Raw genomic sequence first — 23443 nt, 5'->3', positions numbered from 1 at the left:
AGTAGGAAAGGGGTGAGGTGGGGGGTGGGAATGAATCCAATCCAACCAAAACAAAGAGAAGCAGAATTCAAAGTTCAGGAAGAGGGAACTATGGTGTAAAAGGACTGTCAGTGCTGAAACCAGTTAAACACCAGGTCCAAACATCACTTTGAATTAGGATACAAAATTTCAAATGTCAAAACTTCCTGAAAACAAAGATACAAAAGACAAAATCTGAATCTACACTTGAAAGGTATAGCTCTGCTCCCGCTTTCCTGGAGAAAGCCTCCAGGACCCCTCAGGCTGAGTCAAGCTCCTCCTCTCTCTTCCCAGCCCCCTGTGCTTCTCTCTATCAAAGCACGTCTCATTGCCCGGTATTAAACTTGTTTCGTGGTTTCCTTGCCACTGGAAAAGCATGAGCCCCTAGAAAGCAGAGGCTGTTTTATTTATGGCTGTTCCTCTGACGTGGCATATAGTCTGTGACTGTAAATATTTACGGAAAGAATGAGTGAGGAAAAATATGAATGTTCCTTCATTCTATCCCAGGCCATCTTCCATAAGGGCATGCCCTCTGGTTCCTCCCAGAGGGGACCAGTGACATCTTCCTGGAATGTGCATTTCGTACCTATTCTGAGTGTCAGCAAAGTTTCCCTCCGTGTCTCCCTAAACAAACAGCTCTGTCCATTATAGCTGCAATTGCAGGAAGTCCACGAAATGCTATGGTTCTCCTAATACTGAGGGTTTCTTGGCGCCACTGCCACATGGCAGATGAGGAAACTGAAGCTCCAACAGTGGTGAGACGTTTCCAAGCTGACCTAGTGTTCTAGTTTGCTAGCTGCCAGAATGCAACACACCAGAGATGGATTGGCTTTTAATAAAAGGGGATTTATTTTGTTGGTTCTTCAGAGGAAAGGCAGTTAACTTTCAGCTGAGGTTCTTTCTTACGTGGGAAGGCACAGGATGGTCTCTGCTGGTCTTCTCTCCAGCTCCCTGGGTTCCAACAACTTTCCCCGGGGTGACTTCTTTCTGCATCTCCAAAGGCCTGGGCTGAGCTGCGAGTGCTGAGATGAGGAATGCCAAGCTGCTTAGCAGTGCTACGTTGCACTCTCTCATTTAAGCACCAGTCAATTAAGTCAGACATCACTCATTGCAGCAGACACGCCTCCTAGCCGACTGCAGATGTAATTGGCAACAGATGAGGTTCACGTACCATTGGCTTATGTCCTCAGCAACAAGACTAGGTATGCTCACCTGGCCAAGTTGACAACTGAATCTAACACACACACTTAGTAAGGGATGGAGTTAGGATGTCTCTGGCTCCGGTCTCCACTTTCTCACCCTTTCTCTCTTCTGCATTTGGAAACCTGTGTTACAGGCGATGACATTAGGGTGCACAGGAGTATCTCCTGGATGTCAGCAGGCCAAATCTTGCATCCATCCCCCCCGGGCATCTCGCAAGGCTGCTCAGGGTGCTGTGGAAGGGGGTCCCAGTCCCTGTACACCGGGTGGTTCTGTTTACCAGGAGAATGTCGCATGCCCTTGATGAACGGGGTCCCGACTGCATTCCCATGTGAGAGTAACTGGAGGGCACGCCTCCTGCGTGTGACTGGGGCTCAGTGACACATCCTCCCTGGCTTGGCATGTTGAAGGCAGGAATGATGAGTGGGGCTCCATGAGGAAGGGCCCTGGATGGTGCCAAGCTCTAACACACGAGGCCCCACTGGTCTGGTGCCCCATTAGCAGCTCAAGAGAACAAACTCTTTCAGGAGCCAGCACTCACCCCTTCACTCACTTGTCAACTATTCTGCACCTTTCCTGAGCCAGGCACTTGTCAGGTGCTGCAGATACAGAAGAAAGATACAGTTTTCATCTTAACCCACATGCTAATCATGAAAGCCTCAACTATTGAGCACTTCCTGTGTACCAGACGCTTTAGGTGCACTCTCTCATCAAATGTTCACCACTTCCCTGTATAACAGATACAATCCTCAGTTAAAGAATGGGAAAACTAAGACTGGGAAGGAATAAGTAACCATCTCAAGATCATCACAGCTAATCCATAAAAGGATCTGAGTTTGAACTCAGGTCCACCAAACCCCAGAGTCATTGCTATTAACTCCTCTGCAGCTTTACAGAAAGTGGCAGCTTTGGCACATCCAACATGCTATGTACTTGTCTATCTTTCTTTTCAAAGTAGCCTCATGAGGTGGTTATTATTTTCCCAATTTTTCCAATGAGGAAACCAGGACTCAAAGGGGTTATAACATTTGGCCAAAGACACTCAACTTGTCAAGGGCTTGGAAACTCTATGCTGGCACCAGAAATTCTCCCACTGAGCTTCCCGGACAGTGCCAGGAGGCAGAGGTATTTAAGGGCCTTTGGTCTACAAAGTGGGCACCTTTGAATAGACACCCTTTCCAAATGTGACACACACAAGGGCACACGTTACACTTTAAACGTGGGAGAAATCTGGTTTTGATGACATAGAGTAGTTATATAAAATATCACCATTGAGGACTTCCGGGCCAAGATGGCGGCTTAACAATGTGCACATTTTAGTTCGTCCTCCAGAACAACTACTAAATAACCAGAAACAGTACAGAACAGCTCCTGGGGCCACGTCAGTAACCAGACACACAGCGTACCCCAGTCTGGAACAGTTGGACCGGCTGCGGGCACCCCCAGAACCATGAGTTCTCCAAGCCATGGCGGCCGGCCCCCCTCCCCCACAGGCAGCCTCCCAGAGGGGAAAGGAAAGGAACTTTACCAGCAGCAGGGGCTCAGCCCAACCAAACGCCAATTGTGGAATTAATTAACAAATTCTGACTACTAAAAATAGGCCCCCAGCTCAGGTGAACCTGGTCAAAACGGAGGTCACTCATTTTTGCCCCGGTGCCAAGGGGGCAGGGCTGACAGAAAAAGGGAAAAAAAAAAGGAAACAGAGGTTTTTGCGGCTGTGTTTCCAAAAACGCTTGGCTGCCTTTGGATACAGCAGCAGGGCTTCCCAGGCTGCAACTGCCCCAGGCACAGGCAGAAACAAGCTCATTTGAGGGCTTGTCTGGAGCCTGTGCCTTCCCCAGGGGAGGGGTGAAGCCCAACTCAGGTGGAATCCCTCCCTCAAGGAATTCAGACACTAGAGCTTGGTAATTTGAAGCATTAAAACCAGCCTACAACCCCTCCTCTGTCTCCACCATGCCCACAGCAGGGACAGTCTGCCAAAGTTAAAGGTACTGCATCATCTTATGCTGGTGAGACCCACAGGCAGACAAGCACCACACACTGGGTAGGATAAGAAAAACAGAGTCCAGAGACTTCACAGGAAAGTCTTTCAACCTGCTGGGTCTCACCCTCAGGGAAAACCAATACAGGTGACTCCTTCCTCCTGATAGGAGGCCAGTTTGGTCTGGGAAAATCTGGCTGGGGTCTATAATACCTAAGTAGATCCTCCTAAGTGTGCGGGGGTGGGGTGGGGGGAAGGCACCATACAAGCAGGGCAAGAAACAAGAAAACAAGAACTGAAAAATTCTCCTCTGTTAAACAAAACTTAAGCTAGAGGTCCAGATAAAGCTGAACTCAATGTCAAAGAACAGATAGACAACAAATTAATCTAGCAATAAAACCCTAGGTAAAAGAAGTGCAAGCAATCTCCAGAATAAACTAATTAAGGTAATTAAATGCATAGACACCAGCAAAAAATAACAAATCACACTAGGAAAATTGAAGATATGGCCCAGTCAAAGGAACAAACCAACAATTCAAATGAGATATAGGAGTTGAAACAATTAATTCAGAATATACAAACAGACATGGAAAATCTCATCAAAAACCAAATACATGAATTGAGGGAGGATATAAAGAAGGCAAGGGATGAACAAAAAGAAGAAATCGAAAGTCTGAAAAAACAAATCACAGAACTTATGGGAATGAAAGTCATGGTAGAAGAGAAAAAAAAAACAACGGAAACCTACAATGGTAGATTTCGAGAGACAGAACATAGGCTTAGTGAACTGGAGGATGGAACATCTGAAATCCAGCAAGAAAAAGAAAATATAAGGAAAAAATGGAAAAATATGAGCAGGGACTCAGGGAATTGAAAGATAATATGAAGCATATGAATATATGTGTTGTGGGTGTCCCAGAAGGAGAAGAGAAGGGAAAAGGAGGAGAAAAACTAACGGAGGAAATTATCACTGAAAATTTCCCAACAGGTCCAAGAAGTGCAGCGCACCCCAAAGAGAATAGGTCCAAATAGACGTACTCCAAGACATTTACTAATCAGAATGTCAGAGGTCAAAGAGAAAGAGAGAATCTTGAAAGCAGCAAGAGAAAAACAATCCATCATGTACAAGGGAAACCCAATTAAGAGTATGTGCAGATCTCTCAGCAGAACCATGGAGGCAAGAAGACAGTGGGATAATATATTTAAATTACTAAGAGAGAAAAACTGCCAACCAGGAATTCTATATCCAGCAAAATTTTCCTTCAAAAATAAGGGAGAAATTAAAAAATTTTCAGACAAAAAGTCACTGAGAGAATTTGTGACCAAGAGACCAGCTCTGCAAGAAATACTAAAGGGAGCACTTAGAGACAGATATGAAAAGTCAGAAGAGAGAGGTGTGGAGAAGAGTGTAGAAATGAAGACTATGAGTAAAGGTAAAAAGAAGGAAAATTAGATATGACATATAAAATCCAGAAGGCAAAATTGTAGAAGAAAGTACTACCCATGCAGTAATAACACTAAATGTTAATGGATTAAACTTCCCAACAAAAGACATAGACTGGCAGAATGGATTAAAAAACAGGACCCATCTATTGTCTCTACTCAAAGGACATGAGGGCAAGGACACAAACGGACATTTGCACACCAGTGTTTATAGCAGTATTATTTACAATTACCAAGAGATGGAAACAGCCAAAATGTCCATCAACAGAGGAGTGGCTAAACGAACTGTGGCATATACATACTATGGAATATTAGGCAGCTGTAAGACAGAATAAAGTTATGAAGTATGTAACAACATGGATGGACGTTAGGGAAATTATGCTGAGTGTGATTAGCCAAAAACAAAAGGACAAATACTGTATGGTCTCACTGACATGAACTGACATTAGTGAATAAAGTTGGAATATTTCGTTGGTAACAGAGACCATCAGGAGACAGAAATAGGGTAAGATATCAGGTAATGGGAGCTGAAGGGATACAGATTGTGCAACAGAACTGAATATAAAAACTCAGAAATGGACAGCACAATACTACCTAACTGTAATATAATTATGTGAAAACACTGAATGAAGCTGAATGTGAGAATGATAGAGGGAGGAGGGCTGGGGGCATAAATGAAATCACAAAGAAAGATAGACTATAAAGATTGAGTTGGTATAATCTAGGAATGCCTAGAGTGTAGAATGATAGTGACTAAATGTAAAAATTTTAAAAATGTTTTTGCATGAGGAAGAACAAAGGAATGCCATTATTGCAGGGTGCTGAAAATAGATGGTAATTAATATTTTAAAATTTCAACCTATGTGTGAGACTAAAGCAAAAAATGTTTATTTGTTACAAAATTTATATTTTGACTAGTGCATCTCCTAATATAACTTATGTAGATAGTTGGTTGAACAACATAAGTTCATGGAAACTTGGGTAGGACATGAGATTTTGTTGGTTTGTCCAGAGTGATGCCCTGATGAATCCCAGAGTGATTTGATCGTGAGTGGAAAAGTATTTGCAAAGTCCCCTTAGGGGAATGGTGAGAATGGGGGAAAATTCAACCTCCCCAAGTTGAATTCTTGATATTCTCACAAGCAGTGTGAGACAACCAAAGCTATAAGCTGACACCTGAATCTTGGGGTTTGTTCATATGAAACTTAACTTCACAAAGGATAGGTCAGGCCTACTTAAAATTAGGCCTAAGAGTCACCCCTAAGAGAACCTCTTTTGTTGCTCAGATGTGGCCTCTCTCTCTCTAGCCAACACAACAAGCAAACTCACCACCCTCCTACATGGGACATGACTCCCAGGGGTGTGGATCTTCCTGGCAATGTGGAACAGAAATCCCAGAATGAGCTGAGATTCAGCATCAAGGGATTGAGAAAACCTTCTCAACCAAAAGGGGGAAGAGTGAAATGAGACAAAGTGTCAATAGCTGTGAGATTCCAAACAGAGTCAGAGGTTATCCTGGAGGTTATTCTTACGCATTAAGTAGACATCACCTTGTTATCCAAGATGTAGTGGAGAGGCTGGAGGGAACTGCCTGAAAATGTAGAGCTGTGTTCCAGTAGCCATGTTTCTTGATGATGATTGTATAATGATATAGCTTTCACAATGTGACTGTGTGATTGTGAAAACCTTGTGTCTGATGCTCCTTTTATCTACCTTGTCAACAGATAAGTAGAACATATGGAATTAAAATAAATAATGGGGGAACAAATGTTAAAATAAATTTAGTTTGAAATGCTAGTGATCAATGAAAGGGAGGGGAAAGGGGTATGGTATGTAAAAAATTTTTTTTCTGTTTTCATTTTATTTTTCTGTTGTCTTTTTATTTCTTTTTCTGAATTGATGCAAATGTTCTAAGAAATGATCATGATGATGATATGCAACTATGTGTTGATATTGTGTATTACTGATTATATATGTAGACTGGAATAAGCATATACTAAGAATGTTTGTGTTTCTTTCCTGTAATTGTTTTTTTTTAATTAATAAAAAATTAAAAAAACAATATCACTATCGAGAGAGGATGGGGTACATAGGACCTCTGAGTGCTGTATTTTCAATTTCTTAGGAGTCTATAGTTAGTCCAAAGTAAAAGTTAAAAACTAAGTGACAAAATCAACTCAATTTGACAAATACTTGCTGAGCACTCAAACTGGACTCAGATCTGTGCTGCCTTCAGGGGAAACTGAGATGACAACTCTAGTTCCAAGATGTAAGGATTATAAGTTTTTAGACACACCAAAAAAAATAAATTACTTATATATATTAAGTTTCAAGAATATAGTAACTTCATGCTCTCAAATCTCTTAGCTAGCTACTCTTCCCAGCTGGGAACTGAATTATGCTCCACGCCTGCAGTTCTGATTATCTCAGGTGTTAATCTCACCTGACCACTCGGCCTCCTTCCCTTCCCGTCAGGGTCTCTGAGGTGAACATCTTCCACCCGCCCCTCCAGCCCACGCTCCCTGCTCCACGCTGCTCCGTGCCCCAGGGTGGGCCATCCGGGACTTTCCTTGTTACCCCTCCACCGGATCTGGCAATGGGGCACCCTGCAGGGTCTGCAGGAATGGAGGGAAGGGCAGCCCCACGCCCGTCTGGACACTTTCACTTGCTTCATCTTCAGACGCCCTCAATTATCCCCTCCCCTTTGGGCCCTGGGACTCCTGGGCTGGGGTCTGGGTTCCACCAGCTGCAGCTTCAGGGTACGGCACCACCTCTTGTGTTTCCAACTTCCTGCCCAGACTTCTGCAAATAATCCCTTTATTAACCTCTCCTCGGACTACCTAATTCAAACGTGCCCTCTGTCTCCCACCCAGACACTGACACTGTCTTCTGACACCATCTTGGAGAGCAGAAGCCCTATTCAATGCGTGGTTCCCTGTGGTACCTGCCACAGGGCAGGGGCTGGCCCAGTGGTGAGACCTGCCTCACTGCGTATCTCCTAGGATGCCCAAGAATGGGGCTTGTGGTAAATAGATTGAAACTGATTTTTTTATTTACCAATGGAATTCTAGTATAACTGGAGGAGCTCAATGTTTCTTAATGTATTTTGGGGATAGATCTCTTAGGAAATTTGATGAAAGCTATAAACCCTGAACCTAGAAAATATATAAGTGTATGTTTTCATAAAGTTGTGTGTATTTCCAGGCAGTTCATAAACCACAGGACAAGAACCCCTGCAACGAATCCACTGTTTATTAAAAGAAAATAATCCTATCACAAAGTAAATGTTTGCCTGTGGATTCGAAGACACACTCAATTCTACAAGCTTTATTATTATCAATTGTTAATTTTATTTAAATGGAGAGTACACTGGGATTTATAATTCACTGTGGCATATTCTGGATCTGGTGTGACACGAATAAATTCTAGAAGCTCATAAACAATAGAAGAGAAAAAAGTACAGGAGCCCTTACACAGGCCTGATTCTGAGTCCAGCAGTGTCCTAACCGCTTTGCAACTATCAACTCACAGGATTCCAGCACCCATGGGGTTCAGTCTACTCTTACTCTGCAGTTATACTCTGCAGGTCCCTCAGATTAGCCTGGCTCTTTCCTTCTGTAAGGGTCAGGAAAATCACTTCTTGAGCAGAAAATTAAGCTCAGGAATGGCCTGAGAGAGCCGTGATTTCTGACAGTGCCCTCATTCCCGCTTCCACCTCACCCTGTCCCTCTGCCATGATTTCCCTCAGCCAGCTCTGCCTTCTCACTTGTCTGTGCACTGCCTCTGCCTGCAGACCAGGGGCTTGCAACAGCTTTGCCATAAAGATGCATCCAGAATACAGGCTGTAGCACATCGGTAGGAATTATTAATCCTAGCATTTATCAAGAGCTTATTATGTACTAGAGAGGCCCTGTGTTGAGAATTTTATGGAAATTAAAACTTCTATTTTTAGAAGTGTTACTATTCCCATTTTACAGATAAGGAAACAGAAGCTTGAAGAGATTAAGCAATTTGCCTGAGGTCAAATGGCTAAAAAGTCGTAGATCTGGGATCTGAACCTTTTGGTTTGTCCCCAGAGCACTGCTCTGCCAGGACTAAGATGATGTTGTGGGGTGATCCCACAAACCCCAGCCCGCCAGCCCTAAGGCACCCTATTCTCTTCCACTTAGGAATGCATTCTGGTATGCAAACGAGGAAAGGTGACTGTGTAGGTTTGAGAGTGTTGTGTACCCCAGAAAAGCCACGTTTAATCCTGACCCAATCTTGTGGGATTCAATGTTGCAGGTTGGAATCTTTTGATTAGATTATCTCCACAGAGAGGTGACATGCCCAATTGTGGGTGTGACCTTCAGTTAAATGGAGATGTGACTCCACCCCTTCCAGGTGGGTCTTGATTAGTTTACTGGAATCCTTTAAAGGAGGAAACACTTTGGAGAGAGTCTGAGCTGACAATAACAGAAATGATATCAGAGCCAACAGAAACTTCAGAGCAGAGCTGACATAGATGTGGACACATGGAGAACACAGACAGGGATGTCTGGAGATGCTTGGAGCCCAGCAGACATCACTATCAGATGTTAAGCAAGTCAGAACCTGGAGAGAGCCAAGGGAAGCCAAGAGAGGAAAGCCAGCTCTGGAGAAGCAAAGTGAGGAGCCCCTACAGAAACAGAGGCTGAAAGCAATGGAGACCAGGAGCAGGGGACCAGCAGATGCCAGCCATGCAGCTACCCAGCTGACAGAGGTGCTCCTGACCCATCAGCCTTTTTTGAGTGAAGGTAACCTCTTGTGTGTGCCTTAATTTGGACACTTTTGCTTCCTTAGAACTGTAAACTCACAACTTAGTAAATTCCCCCTTATCAAAGTCATTCCATTTCTGGTATATCACATTCTGGTAGCTTTCAAACTAGAACAGTGACATTATAGGGATTATCCTTACCTTTGTCTAAATGTTTTAAAGTCAACAATTTGCTAACTGTATTATTTTAACCATTGTCAGGAACACAAACTGTGGCCACAACCCACCTGCTGAAGGATTCCAGCACTCAGTGACCGAAGCTGCTATGGTGGGTTCAGATAGGGACAACTGTGTGTCCCCAGCCCCAAGCCTCGACTCTGGCTCAATGCATGTTCTGTAAACACTGAAATGAATGCATGCAAGGATGCATGAATTAATGAAGTTGTAGGGATGGCCCTCAAATCTCAAGGATCCAGGTAATTAGAAGCAACATTCTAATTGTTTCAAAGGCATCGTAGGGGGCAGCAGAGAGGCCTTTGTGATGGAGACCAGGTTACCTTTGTCTCCCCTTGCACCACCAAATGTGCCTCCTGGTCCCCATAACTCTCTGCTGGGCCCTCTGGAAGCAAGCTCACCTCTCTTCCTGGTCAGCTTTGTGCAGCTTCTTCACCCTCTTGTTCTAATGGAAACCCAGAGGTCCCTTAGAGCCCTTCTAGTACTGGAGGCTAATTTTTCAGCTCTGGGTCTGGGGGTAGGAAGCTGTCCTCTTGGATCTCCATCACAACTTCCAAACCCTTTCCCTGCCATCCTCTTTCAAAAACTCCAGCCCCTTTATCATATCCAGCATTTCTTAACATTGCTGCCACCTGCCCCCTTCCTGGTTACCTCCGGCCATCCACCAATGGCTGTGGACCTGGTTCCCTGACTTCCTCTCCACCACCTCTCCTACATCGATGATAATGGTCTTTCCATAACCATGGCAGCTCAGTTCCTCCCCTCATCAATCCCAAACAATCTTTCCTTCCTCCCACCTCTCCTACATCCATGATAATGGTCTTTCCATAACCATGGCAGCTCAGTTCCTCCCCTCATCAACCCCAAACAATCTTTCCTTCCTTCCACTTCTGGCACTCACTCCTAAGGCCATTATCATCACCAAATCACTGACCCAACCCCCAACGCCTATTTCAATAATCCACCTCCAACCATCACCTCCTAACTCTCCAGCTCATTCATTCCAGGACAAACACGTTAACAATTATTTGAATCACAAAGGGCCCTTCAGCCCATGCCTTCACCACACTACCATCATAATCACGTCCCTGTGTCTACTTTCATTCTTGTTCAGCATAGAGTCCACTGCCCAGCCCTATAATCACTCCTTTGCAGACCTGCGTAACTCCTTTGCCCACACCCTGTCTCATTCCTTCTCTCCAGGCAAAACCCCATTCATTCCTGGTTTAACCTAAGTATTCACCATCTCAGACCCTTCATCCAGGCAACTGTGTCCAGAGCACATTGAGTAAATGGTGCTGATGGGGCTCTGCCTAAATGTTTACATCCAGATCTTGAGTGGGTCAGCACTGCAGACAGTCCTACTACATTTCCTCAGTAAATTCACCAACTCATTCCCCAAGGGGTTTTCCGTTTCCTCTCTACTTAAACTCTAACATTTCTCCCTCCTCATTCTCAGCTGATAACTACACCCACATTTCATAAAGAAAACAGATAAAAATCAAAGAACTGCTTCATTTTCCCATCCTTAAATTCTCCAACTCACTGGCATTTGTTCTCATATACTCTGGGCACTCCCCTGCTCCTACAGCTGATCCCTCTTCTAGGCCCTAGATCCTATCCTTCTTGCCTGCTCAAGGACTTCGCTCCTCTCTCCCTCCTGAAGACTCAACTTTTCTTTCTCATGTATGAACATGTCTTAAAATTGACTCTGGGGAACAGTCCTCCACCCTAGGATTCCACTTCCTCCTTCAGCTACCACCCCTTCCATACACTTCTGTTCACTGAAACCTTTCTTGAAAGAGTTAACAACATCCACCGTTCCCACTTCGTCTCTCTTGTCCCTCCTGACCTACTCCAATTAGGTTTCTGCCCTCACATGCCCCTGAAGTCACTCCCACCAAGGCCACCCATGGCATGTATCCAATGGTCAGTTCTTGGGCCTCATCTTACTAACCCCAGAGAGGACCACACTAGCTTTGTTGGAGCATTAGCTTCTCTAGGCTTCTACCTCACCACACTCTCTTGGATTTGCTCCTCCTTCCTGGCTGCTGCCCCCTCTTGGACCTCAACATCGGCCACACTGGCTTAGTTCACAGCCCTCTTCTCTGTCTGCATCCACTTCCTGCAGGTTGGTGTCCTGTACTAGAACTTTAAATGCCTCCATATGTCGATTGTCACCATTTCATTCACGGACCTTAGTTCTCCCCAGTGATCAGACTGGATTATTCAACTGCTGACTTGACATCTATATGTGGGTGTCTCAGGTATCTCATTAAGTTCAGAATTGAGTATATGCCTTCTAGGGGCCCTGCTGTGGAGAGGGGGTAAAGTTGAAGAGAGGATATTAGCATGTAGGGCAGTGATGCAGAGTGCTCTAGGCTGGGAGCAGAAGGAGCTCCAAGACTCCCTGTGTGGCCTTGAGCAAACCCCACCCTTTTCTGGATTTCAGTCCATCAGTGAAATGAGGACTTCGGCCTTGATGACTCCCATGAGCCTTCTACCCGTGAATTGTTTGGCAGCCTTGCCATGAAGGGTTAGATGATTTGGGAGCTTAGCTGAGATGATGATGACTACTGCTCAAACCACCCCCACCCTACTACTGCTCGGTACCCACTCCACCCTAACCCCACCACCATCCCACCACTACCACCACCACCACCAGCCTCTCCCCACCAACACCCAACACCCAACAGCCCACCCCTACCACTACACCATCACCATCTCATTACCACCACCCCCCCCCTCCACTACATCAGCACCCAACCCCCCAACCCTCCCCATCCCCTTCCCCACTCTACCCACCCCTACACCACCATGACCGCCATGGCTACCATGATGATGTTTGCTAGTTGTTGGACATCTTCTACTGTGGCCCTGTGCTTAACATACTCATGTGAACTCCCCAACTGCTCTTGAAGATTACCCTCCTGTTATAAGAAAGAAAACTCAGAGAACAAGGTTGTTCACATGCACACAGCCTACAACTGGTCAGGCTAGAGTTTGCAACAAGGTGGACCTAATCCTTCTATTCCCCTTCTCCATATCACTTATCTCCCCCCTACATGTTTATTTATTATTATTTTTACTGTCTCCCCTCTCTCTGCTAAACTATTAGATTCACATTGGCAGGGATCCCTGTTTCTTTTGCTTACTGACGTGTCCTGGGGGCATGGCATGAAGAAGGAACTCCGTGGAAATTCACTGTCTGAGTGACCGACTTCCAAACCATGCTTCAGTGCTGTGTCCCCCGCCCACAGGGCTCCTGAACTGATCGCCTTTCTAAGCCTCCAAGACAAGGCTCAGTCATCTACAGCCGGCTGGGCAATCCCAGCCCCAGGTCTGTTTTCATTCAGCCTGTGAGTGGTTTTTAAAACATTTTTAAAGCATTGTAAAGAAGAAGAAGGAGTAAGGGGGAGGGGAGGAAAAGAGGGAGGAAATGGAGGAGGGGAAGAGGAGGAAGAGAGGAGGAACTGGAGGAGGAAGAATACGGAATAGGGATGGTGTGCTACACAAAGGGTCCGAGGACCGCTGCTCTAGGGGACAGAGGGGACAGGAGGTAGCATCTCAGGGGCCTCTGTGAGTGCATCATGCATGCTGCTTTGCCACCTCAACACTCTCTCCCTGCCTGACCCTGGTGGGTGCACAATCTCCCTACGCCGTTAATACCATGTTTCCAGCCCATTAGGGGAGCTAATGTGGTACGTAGCAGAGCACTCAAGAGGTTGCTTCATAGGAATTCTCTAAGAACCCATTTCTTGGGAGTAAAGACATTTTTTATTATCTAATAAAATAGTTATATTGTGAATCAAAAGTCCATGATTCAGCTAACGTGATTCCATTAGCCGTTATCACCACTCCTCGCGGTTTAGCTTCTCCTGTGCACCGAATGTGCTCCTCCTCACATCCATCCATTGCATTTTGCTGGTTTGATGTTAAGAGGGACCATCCAGGCTTCCCTCCTCATAAATGCCAAGCCTGCACAGCTAATAGATTCATAAAGTTAAAGATGCATTGGCCAGCTCGTGCAGTAGGAGAGGCGTCCTTCAGCTGCAAAACGTGAGCAGGAAACCTGTGTGCAGCATCACAGGCGGAACTGGAGTAAAACCTAAGTGCGGTCGGAAGCATGGCAGCTTCCATCCAGCATCAGTGAAACAGGAGAGAGACATGCAGGGAGAGGTGGCCACTCTTGGCCTCGCTCTGCCCCTGAGAGGATCAAAACTGAGGTTAATGACAGCCCACCCCCATTGAGTTGCGTTTTCACTCTCCCCTGAAGCTGTCAGTGCCGTCAACTTCAAACACCAGGCTTGTCTGTGTCCCCAAATTCAAAGTCAGACCTCATGAGGACTGGCACAGTTCCAGTGACAAGACAGGTGCTGATTCTTGCTGCGTCCACTGGGCAGCATCTGAGCCAGGTCTCGGACCTCTTCTCCCTGACCACAACGTTCCCTGCCACAGCTTCTATTTACAGTCATGAGGAGTGGAGAAGGGATGGAGGACATGATAAGAAGGGGGTGGGGAGCCTACCAGGGCCCTCACTTCTGAGACTTGTGGCTCAGCCGAGCTTATCCTTAAACTCTTCCTGCTCTCAGGGTCCCTCTTTTCTCTGAATCCCCCAAGGTTTTCTACCGAGAGGGGGCGAGGACTTAGCATTTGCTGACTCCACGCTGTGTATCAGGCACCATGTTCTTGTCCTGGGCATGTTCACACTGCCCTCTAGATCCTCTTCTGTCCCATTCCACCTGCCCTGGCTACCAGGATGCTGACCTTTCTAGACCACATAAGTAGCTTCCCTGGTCTCTGGCTTCTGGTTGGATTTGGCCATCAGGGGGAGGGAGGAGAGGCAAGCCTGGTGTTCTGTCTCCAGCTAGCTTTCTGTGTCACATTCTGGCTAGCTCCATCCCTTCTCTTTGACCTGAGGTTCCCACAACCTCATCCACTTGCCACTTCTGGCCCAGGGGTGGCAACACCTTGCCACAACTAGTCCTGAAAACACTGCACAGTTTTTCTGTGGTTTCCCAAGCCCTTGCCCACCTATTTGCACTCATCTGTGTGTGTTATTCCCCACGGAGATGCTGACTTTGTCCCAGTGTCCAGCTGGTAGATGAGTCCCAAACACTTATGGGATTTTGGAAATGTGCGTATGTGTCACTGTGATAGGCTGAATAAGACTCTAAGATATTAGGTCCTAATCCCTGATACCTGCATATGTTACCTTATTTGGAAATGTGATCATGTTAAGGATGTTGAGAAGAGGAGATAATTCTGGATTGTCCAGGAGGGTCCTAAATGCCACCACAAGTGTCCTTATAAGAGGGAGGCAAGGAGATTTAACAGAGACTGCAGAGGAGAAGGCCATGTGACCATGAAGACAGAGATGGGAGTGATGTGGCCACAAGTCAAGGAGTGCTGGCAGCTCCCAAAGCCCAGAGCCTCTGAAGGGAGTACAGCCCTGCCATCATCTGGGTTTTGGATTTCTGGCAGAACTGTGACAGACTAAGTTTCTGTTGTTTTAAGCCACCAAGCTTGTGGCATTGTTATAGCAGCCCTAGGAAACTAATACAGTCACAAAGACCAGAGGCCACCAGGGTGTTTGGTGGTCAGGACACATGGATGGCTAATGACCTGCACTGTGGGGGACAGGCCTCTTCCAGGAGGAACTTTCCACCCAGAAATCAGCAGCACTCCCACTGCAAAGAGCCGACAGCCCAGTGAGGAAGCCCTGAAGATACTGACTTCGCAGGAGAAGAAAGCAAGGCTCAGGTAGCCTCTTCCCTCAGCTGGGTGGCAGTAAGGATTCCAGCCCAAGTCCAGACACTTCAGAGTCAGTGCTTTCTCCGAGACAGCAGAACGCTCTGCTGCCTCCCACACATTTGAGCAATAAACTGTGCACTAATTAATGGTTACATTAACTGAGCATTTACTATGTGCTAGGTGTTTTACATCCATTACTACACTCAACTGTCTCTTATCTGTACAGCTCACCAGCAGGAAGCAAAGCTTCCCTACCTTCCTTCATGTCTAATTACTGATTGACCCTGGGCTGATCTGACCCCAGGGTTCTACTGAGTGGAGGCCATGATGTCATTTAAGTCTTTTCCGCTTCTAATCCAGGAGAAGGCAGTTTGGAAAGGCAGAAGAAACACCATCAGGGCCTATTAAAGCTTTGTGCTACACCACCTCACTCCAGGATCTGAGCAAGCACTTGCCCCTTTGGTTCACACAACTGGGTGGGAGTCAGGTCTTTTCTTTCTCACCCTCTCCCTTATACTCTCCTTGGCACCGACCTGCTTGCTGTGCTGGTCTTAACACCTCAGAGGTTTCTTCCCCACTTGCAGCCTCACTGCTTGTTCTCTCTGCATCCAGAGAATGGAGGACCAACAACACAGGAGTTGTTTAAAAAGACAGTGTTGATAACGTGTTGACAATAATTGCAGCCTCCACTTGGGGAGCCCCTTCGACGTCCCAGGCACGTGCATTGTCTATATTCCAAAGATAAGGCCACTGAGTCTCACAGAGGCTAAGTAACTTGTCTTGTGTCTGAAATTCAAATCTAGGTGTGTCTGAGACTGAACCATGTTCCCGTATAATGCAAACTTCCAAACTGAACTCACACCACATCTGATGACCCCTCAGTCTGAGCACCTGACCCCATACTCTGAGACAGGACTACTCCAAGCTGAATTATGTCCAGTTTTGTCCCTACTTACCATTGCAGACTATGAAAACACCCAGCCTCATAGCTCCTTCCCAATCCTCAGCTTTGCCAACGTCCTCCAGGGTGTTCAGCTTTGAAATGCCTCAGAAAGCCCCAGCAGTGATGACACCACATCCGGAATCGTTGGTTTTCTCTCCATCTGAGACGCTTGCCATCATTCTCCTTGCCCAGATGTCTACCTCTTTTGTGCATTTCAGTTTCAGCAGAGGGCTTGAGAAGGAGGAGCAGGCAGCAGGGCTCTTGAGTGCCACAGGGACCGAATGCATCGATGGGGTGCCTGGTCAGGAGATCCGAGGCCCAGGGCTGGCCTGCCCTGAGCTTCTCTTGTTACTTGGCCAAGTCACTTTCCCTTCCGATTTTCCTATTTGTAAATGGGCGTTGAGTGCATTTTCCCTTCCTGTCTCAGGTTTCTCTGCTAATCCTATAAATCTGTGGCTATATGGGCCTCAGAGAAGCCCAAAGCACTGGCCCTATGGGGTTATTAAAACTTCCATTCTGGGAAAAAGTGCCTAACATGGTAAGTGCTGTTTATGGAAAACCTGATCTCTGCTCAAAGGGTCCAGTCCTTCAGTCCACGGGAGCCGGCGGTCATGGGAGCACATCGGCGCTGGTGCTGGGTCAAGGGGTTTGCCAGCTCTGCCTCAGCATGGTCCAGTGCAGACCGCAGCCAGGCGACGGGGAAGGGGGGCCGCGGGGATAGGGTGGGGGAGCGGTGGTGGGCATGCAGGCCCCGGAGTGGGGAACGTCTGGCCCAGCCCCCCCAGCCTACGTGAGGGACTGCAACGGGCACTGGGCACGTGGAGTGGGCAAGACACATCCTGCCCCCGAGGAGGCCACCCCAACACCATGCTCAACTTCGGAGAGCAGGAACTGGCGGAGCAGGTGGTCTCTGCCTTGGAGGTAGGGGACACTAAGGGGGTCTGGGGCACCGGCCAAGGCTTGGAGGGAAGAGGGCCGAAGCCAGCTGGGCAAGGTGGTCTCGGCAGGCGGAACGCATGGGGTCTTCAGGTTGGGCCTCCTTCACGTCCGCTCCCCTCCCCGGTCTCGGCCCTGCTCCCAGAGGAAGACTCAGCCCTTTCCAACTTGCGACTTGTGGCTTGTGGCTTGTGACTCCCGGCAGGAGGAGGCTGATGTCTCTGGGCCCAGCTGGAAGCAGGCTGCGTATCCAGAGCTCCCTGCAGCAGCAGTGTGAAGTTGCAACCTAATCACATGACGGTGACTTCACGGCATTTACTTCCATAAGTTCATAGCATGTGACATGAGGTTTCCATCTCTGGCAGATATGTGATGTTTCCTTTAAAAACAAATTTAGCTTAGCAAAAAGAATGAAGTTTCTCTGAAGAGAAATAGTAAGTGATAACAGAATAGGTGACATGCAGATGAGGCAAGAATCGTGAAAGTGGAATGTGCACGACCAAGCTTGGGAGACACTAGAGTTTTCTACTTCAGCTGTTTGACGAATGCAGCGATGCTCATCCGAGTGGGGCCAAGACGGAGCCTCTTGCTGCTGGGATGCCCAGGCGCCTTGCAGAGAATGCTGCAGCACCCACATTCCGTCAGGTGACCCCAGGGCAGCAGCACGCAGGCTCCCCCTTTCCAGCACAGACACTGGGTTTACATTTCACATGGAAATGACCCAGCCTTCAAATTATAAGGCCCAGTGCTTGCTGCTTCCCAGAATGTCTCAGCCTAACTATGGAGCCTGCCCTGCAATTACTTCAGCATGCACAGATTTCTCCTCAAACCTAGGAAGCCACTGTTTATATCCTGAAGAATGAGAGACTCTGCCTCACTGCTTTTCAATGAGTACAGCAGGATGGGGCAGTTTTTGGTAAGGACTCCCCTAATATTTCAGCCCATCCCTTCGGGGCATGACTCCTTGGTGAACGATGTAAATGGGGCACTGGTGCCACCACTTGAGAAGATTTCCAAGCACAAAGGCTTTGGGGCCAGCCTGTCCTGCCCAGGTGCAGAGATCAGAAGATGAAGAGGAGGTTTGGGGAGAAGATGTAATCAGAAGCAGGGTCTTTACCACCTGCCCTTTGCAGGCAGACATCTGTGCACATTTCCCTGCTCAGACCCTGGGCTAAGCAGGGGCAGTGCAGTGAGGACTCTTTCCAGCCCTGCTGAGACAGAGGAAGGCGTGAGAGACCTCGAAATACATAACCCCCCTCCAGTCCCAGCAAGAAAGGCTGCACAGCACTTCATGATTTTATAGCTTTGAGCACTGCAAACACACACGTAGAGAAGTTATGGAGGTTTTAGGGAAATGATGTGCACGCCACTACAATGTCTGATTACTGGGAAGACAGAGAGAAGCATGGAAAGAGAGCAAACAGGCTTAGGGACAGAAGACTGAGGCGCCGCTCCCAGATCCACGTCTCACTTGCTCACAGCATGTGATTTTTAATAAGTCTTATCATCCTTGGAGCCTCAGTTTCCTCAGCTGTGAAACAGGCTAGTGCTCCCTCCCTCCAGGGAACAACTGAAGGACTCATCAGACAGTGTATTAAAGGGAAGAAGTGCTGTCCAAACAAGAGGCCTTGTTATAAAGCTCGGAAACAGATACAGCCAGGCACGGGAGCGGGTTTGGAGAAGCCAAAGTGGAAGTCACAGCAGGGCAGGAGAGCGGGGACTGAGCTGTCACCGAGACAGCTCCTGGGACAGCTCCTGGAAAAGCTAGCACCAGGCAACTGAGAATATTACACGTGTTCACAGTGGAGGGACTGGGGGCCATGAGCGAGGTTTCTGAGCAGCAGGGAGGGTGCAAAGGCTATCAGTGCATTTGCTATTCATTAATCGTTTCTTTCTTCATCCATCAAATGGGTGAACTGCTGTGAACCCGCTGTGTGCTGCACAGAAGGGAGCGGCCTGCCCGTCTGGGAGAGGTGCGTGGTGACCCTTGAAGGAAAGCCCTCACGTGAGTGCACAGCTTCTGCCGTGGAATCTCACAGCAGTAGTTACTGCGCCTTGGTTAGGCCCATCCGTACCTTCTCCCCATGCAAATTTAACGAGAAGCTGATAACTGCGAGCCTCACACAAGTCGGCTCCCCAGGATCTTACAGGCTAGCGGCCAGGCAGTTAGGGGGCCGTGTGGTTGGAAGAGTCAGGGTGGGAGGCTCGGGGCGCAGGGCGGCACCATCGGGCAGCCCCACCCGGTCCACGGACTAGGGCAGGGACAGGGAGGGCGCCGTGTCCCTAGTAAAGACACCAACACATGCAAAGTGCCAAAGGTGAGACGAGCAAGACATGTCCCAGAGACACTGGAGGGTGGATGGGCCATGGAGATAGGTGCTCTGAAGGTGAGGGGGGGCGGCTGCAATCGGGGGGCCTGGGGGCTGCTGGGCAGGGCAAGGGGGCTGTGCTGTCTCCTACAGGCAGCAGGGAGATTTTGATGGATTTCAACTATCCCTGTCTGCTCAGAGGCCACCTGCAGGGTACAGCAGGTCACCAAGCTCCCCAGAGCAGGCTGTCTGGTGTCTGCTGGCCTCCCACGGTGAGCCCAGGGAGGTGGGGGCTTCCACAGCTGGGAACGAACTCCCACACTTCGTGCCCCTTACTCACACGTGAGGTATATACACAATACATAGAAGCTATAAATGTAATATGCATATAGATGGTCCATCTCTTTCTATATACATGTAAATATACACACACCCATCTGGCTTTACTCATCTCGCTGTTTAAAGTCCTGCACTACTACCGATTGGTGCCATGGTCTTGCACAACTGGCTCACTTTTCTCATCTGTGAGACAGGAATGAGCATGCTTGTCTTGGTTTCTTAGAGCTGCCATAACAAGGTACCACAAACTGGGTGGCTTCGAACAACAAGAAGTGTCTGTCTCACAATCCCGGAGGCTAGAAATCAAACCTCGAGGTGCCACAGGGCCGGGCCTCGCCTGAAGGCTGTGGGGCCCTGCAGCGGCTTGCGGGCAGCCCATGGCACCCGGGCTTGGGCGGCAGACCTCAGCCCCTGCCCCTGTCGCGCGGCCGCCGCCTCCCTCCGTCCTGCCCGCCGCCTGTGTCTAAGGCCTCCCTTCTCATCAGGGCACCTGGCACGTCGGTTGTGGTCCCACCTTAATCCATTTTGGCTTCATCTTAACTAATAACATCCCCCAAGTTCCCATTTCTATAGAGGGTCAGGTTCACGGGAGCAGGGGTCAGGACTTGAATGTATCTTTTGGGGGACATAATTCCATCCATATCCACGGCCAGCTTAATTTGGAGGGTTATTATGCAGGTAACTGACATGGCTTTCAGAAGCCTTTGAACAGTTTAACCTGAGGCTAATAGAATTATATGGCTGAAACCCTCAACTGCCACAGCTTCATTTCTTCCCTATGTGAAACGTGCAGATTCACGGCAAGGAGAGGGGCAGAGAGCGTGTGGCGGGAGAACCCTGCAGCTGTTCATGCACCCCACCCCTGGGCGCTGGGCTCACAGGGCTCAGGGACAGGCCGCCTGGGAGCAGAGCTCAGGCTGTTGCCCTCCATTCTGAATTTGACCTCCGAAAGACAGTGGTATACTGGTAAATCTCCGTGCTACAAAACAAATAAGCCTTTATTTTAGCATTTGCCGATTTCCACTGTGTAAAAACTCCAGCCACAGCCAAGTTCAAGCCATCGACAGTTTAGCAATTGGCTCAACGAGATTCCTGAAGACTCAACAATCAGCTCCCAGGAGCTGGCAGGAGCGGCTCCAGCCCATGCTGAGGCCACCATCAGAAGGAGGGCTGTGGCATCTTAAGGCCTCTCCAGGAAATCACTACAAATAGATTACAAGCCATTTTCTGTAATAAGCCTTTACACTTCAGTTTGGTTAAATGAAAATCAGTCGCAAAGGGATTTTTACGGTGTGTTTTTCTCATGCTCTGTCTCCAAAAGTGTGTTTGCAAAGCAGAGAGAAGTTTCCTGATTTACCTTTCCACAGTTTCAATAAGCAGAATTTGCCGAGAGATGCAAAGGGCAGACTGGCCACACGGCCTCACACACTGATTACTCAGCACGGGTTAAGCCTGCCTTTGCCTGCAACGTAACACGTCCCTTAGAACGCATGCATCTGCGAGGGGAGACTGATTTCCAGCCTTCAGGTTCATCCAAATTTAACAGGGAGATGAATAAATCGTTCCCATTTACTCAATTTATGAAGGAAATTATGGCATTGTGTGTAATACACCGTGTGTGACGCTGCAACTCCACACAGGCTCTCAGGATTCCCCCAGGGTGACGTGCCCCTGTGAATTATAAGGCCCCTTACTGCAGGCTCTAAAAACGTGTATGTTATGCCTGGAGATTTAGAGACAAAGTAATTATTTGGAATGCGATGAGAAACCCATTTTTAATGTTGCTCTTTCTTGTTGTCTCACTTCATTTATGCTCTCAAAAGCAAAATAAACTCCAAAAATAATGGTGTTCCTGAAATTGTTTATAATGCAAGTACAGAATGCTTTCTCTTTTCTTTGCCATCCCCTCACAGAACAGAAATGACACTTCCATCCAAAATGACTCTTCCTCTTTTTCTTAAGCAGGAAGCAAAAGCAGGTTCTATTTTGAAGAAAGACATTGGAGTCAATAAAATGAAAGAATCCCTTCTGTTTCTTCTCCCTTGGATTTTTTTGGGGGAGATGGGGGGGAGGGTGGGTGCATGGTCCAGGAATCTAACTCGGGTCTCCCAAGTGGTAGGTGAGCATCCTATCCCATGCACCCTTCCTTTCCCTGGGCTTTCGAGCTGAATCATACCAGTGTCACCTGGTGTCTAGGTGTTTTTTGCATATACGTTTGTGTTATGAGGGGGGTAGAGTGTAAGGTTAACGGCACAGCTCTGGGTTCAGATGCCATAACATGGCATATCACAGCTGCTCCCAGCATGTAGTTTCAACTACAATTTGACTGCTTCAAGACATGGGCCATGATTTCTCCTCTTGTTGGCCCTAGAAACACACCGGCTGAAATTACTGACCAAAGTTTTATGGACTGATGTGTTGCTGAATCAGGAGATGAGGACAAGAAGGAAGAGAGGACTGTCTAAATCAAGAAGGAAAAGAGGGTGTAAGGTAGGTCAGCATTAGAGTTGTCCCCTGCCATGCAGGAGACCCAGGTTTGATTCCCGGTATAGGCACTTCCCAAAAAACAAACAAGCAAGCAAAACAAACAAACAAACAACAAACAAAGATTCAACAAATGGTGCTGCAATAACAGGATATTCATATGGAAAAATACTGAAATGTGACTCCACCATACAGCATACACACACAGAGAAAAGAAGGAAGCCCTCGTGGAGGGCGGAGGTGTCCACTCTATGGAGATGGGAAACCTTGCTATGCTGGGACATCCTGGCTCAGGAACAGGGACCCCACTCATCCACCACAAGGCTTGGGGGTTGCCTCTAGGGAGTCCCTGCTGAAAGGGATCTCCCTTTATGGCTTGAGCCAGTGGCCCAGGTTTTCACCAGAGAGATTTCCCCTCTGGCTTAAGATGGGACACCCTTAGCCCACATTCATGAGCTCTTCAGCATGGACTGGGGGCTGTGGCCAAAGAGATGAACAGCGAAATCTAATTTGAGATGGGGAGGGCAGAGTAGGGAAGAATGGACATACAAAGCAGACGGAGGCTATGTCTTTAGAGATAGGGGGAAATGCAAAGCATAGGAAAACGAGCAATAGCACGCTGGAAAAGAACGACTGCAAGCTGTCTGTCCAGTGGGATCTCTCCTTGGGACCTCAAGCATGACAGCCCAGGAGATGGGCCTCATGGAGGGACACAACCCAAGACTTGAATGTACAACTTCCTACACTGAGAACAATCTGAGAATGGGGGTGAGGAGCCTCCAGATCCACCAGGCACATGATCAGAAATTGGACTAGAAGCTGGGAGTCCTGGTAGCTGACTGCAGATCCCACCGTGGGCTGGGGGCCACATGGGAAGCAAGAAGAGAAGCCATGACTCAGACCTCCACTGGCTCCTGTCTGGCTGGGAGGCAGGGCTCCACAGTGGGCAGCTCTGAGTCACCCAGAGGTAGAGGGGTGACAGAGAGAGCCCAGGACAAGAGTCAGGAAACCATTATTCTCTGCATGACCGTGAGGCCACGGAACCTTAAGGAATCTCAGCTTCCCTT

Source organism: Tamandua tetradactyla, chromosome 15 (genome assembly GCF_023851605.1).
Source record: "Tamandua tetradactyla isolate mTamTet1 chromosome 15, mTamTet1.pri, whole genome shotgun sequence".
NCBI classification, from domain to species: Eukaryota; Metazoa; Chordata; class Mammalia; order Pilosa; family Myrmecophagidae; genus Tamandua; species Tamandua tetradactyla.
This window is presented reverse-complemented; position numbering follows the sequence as displayed.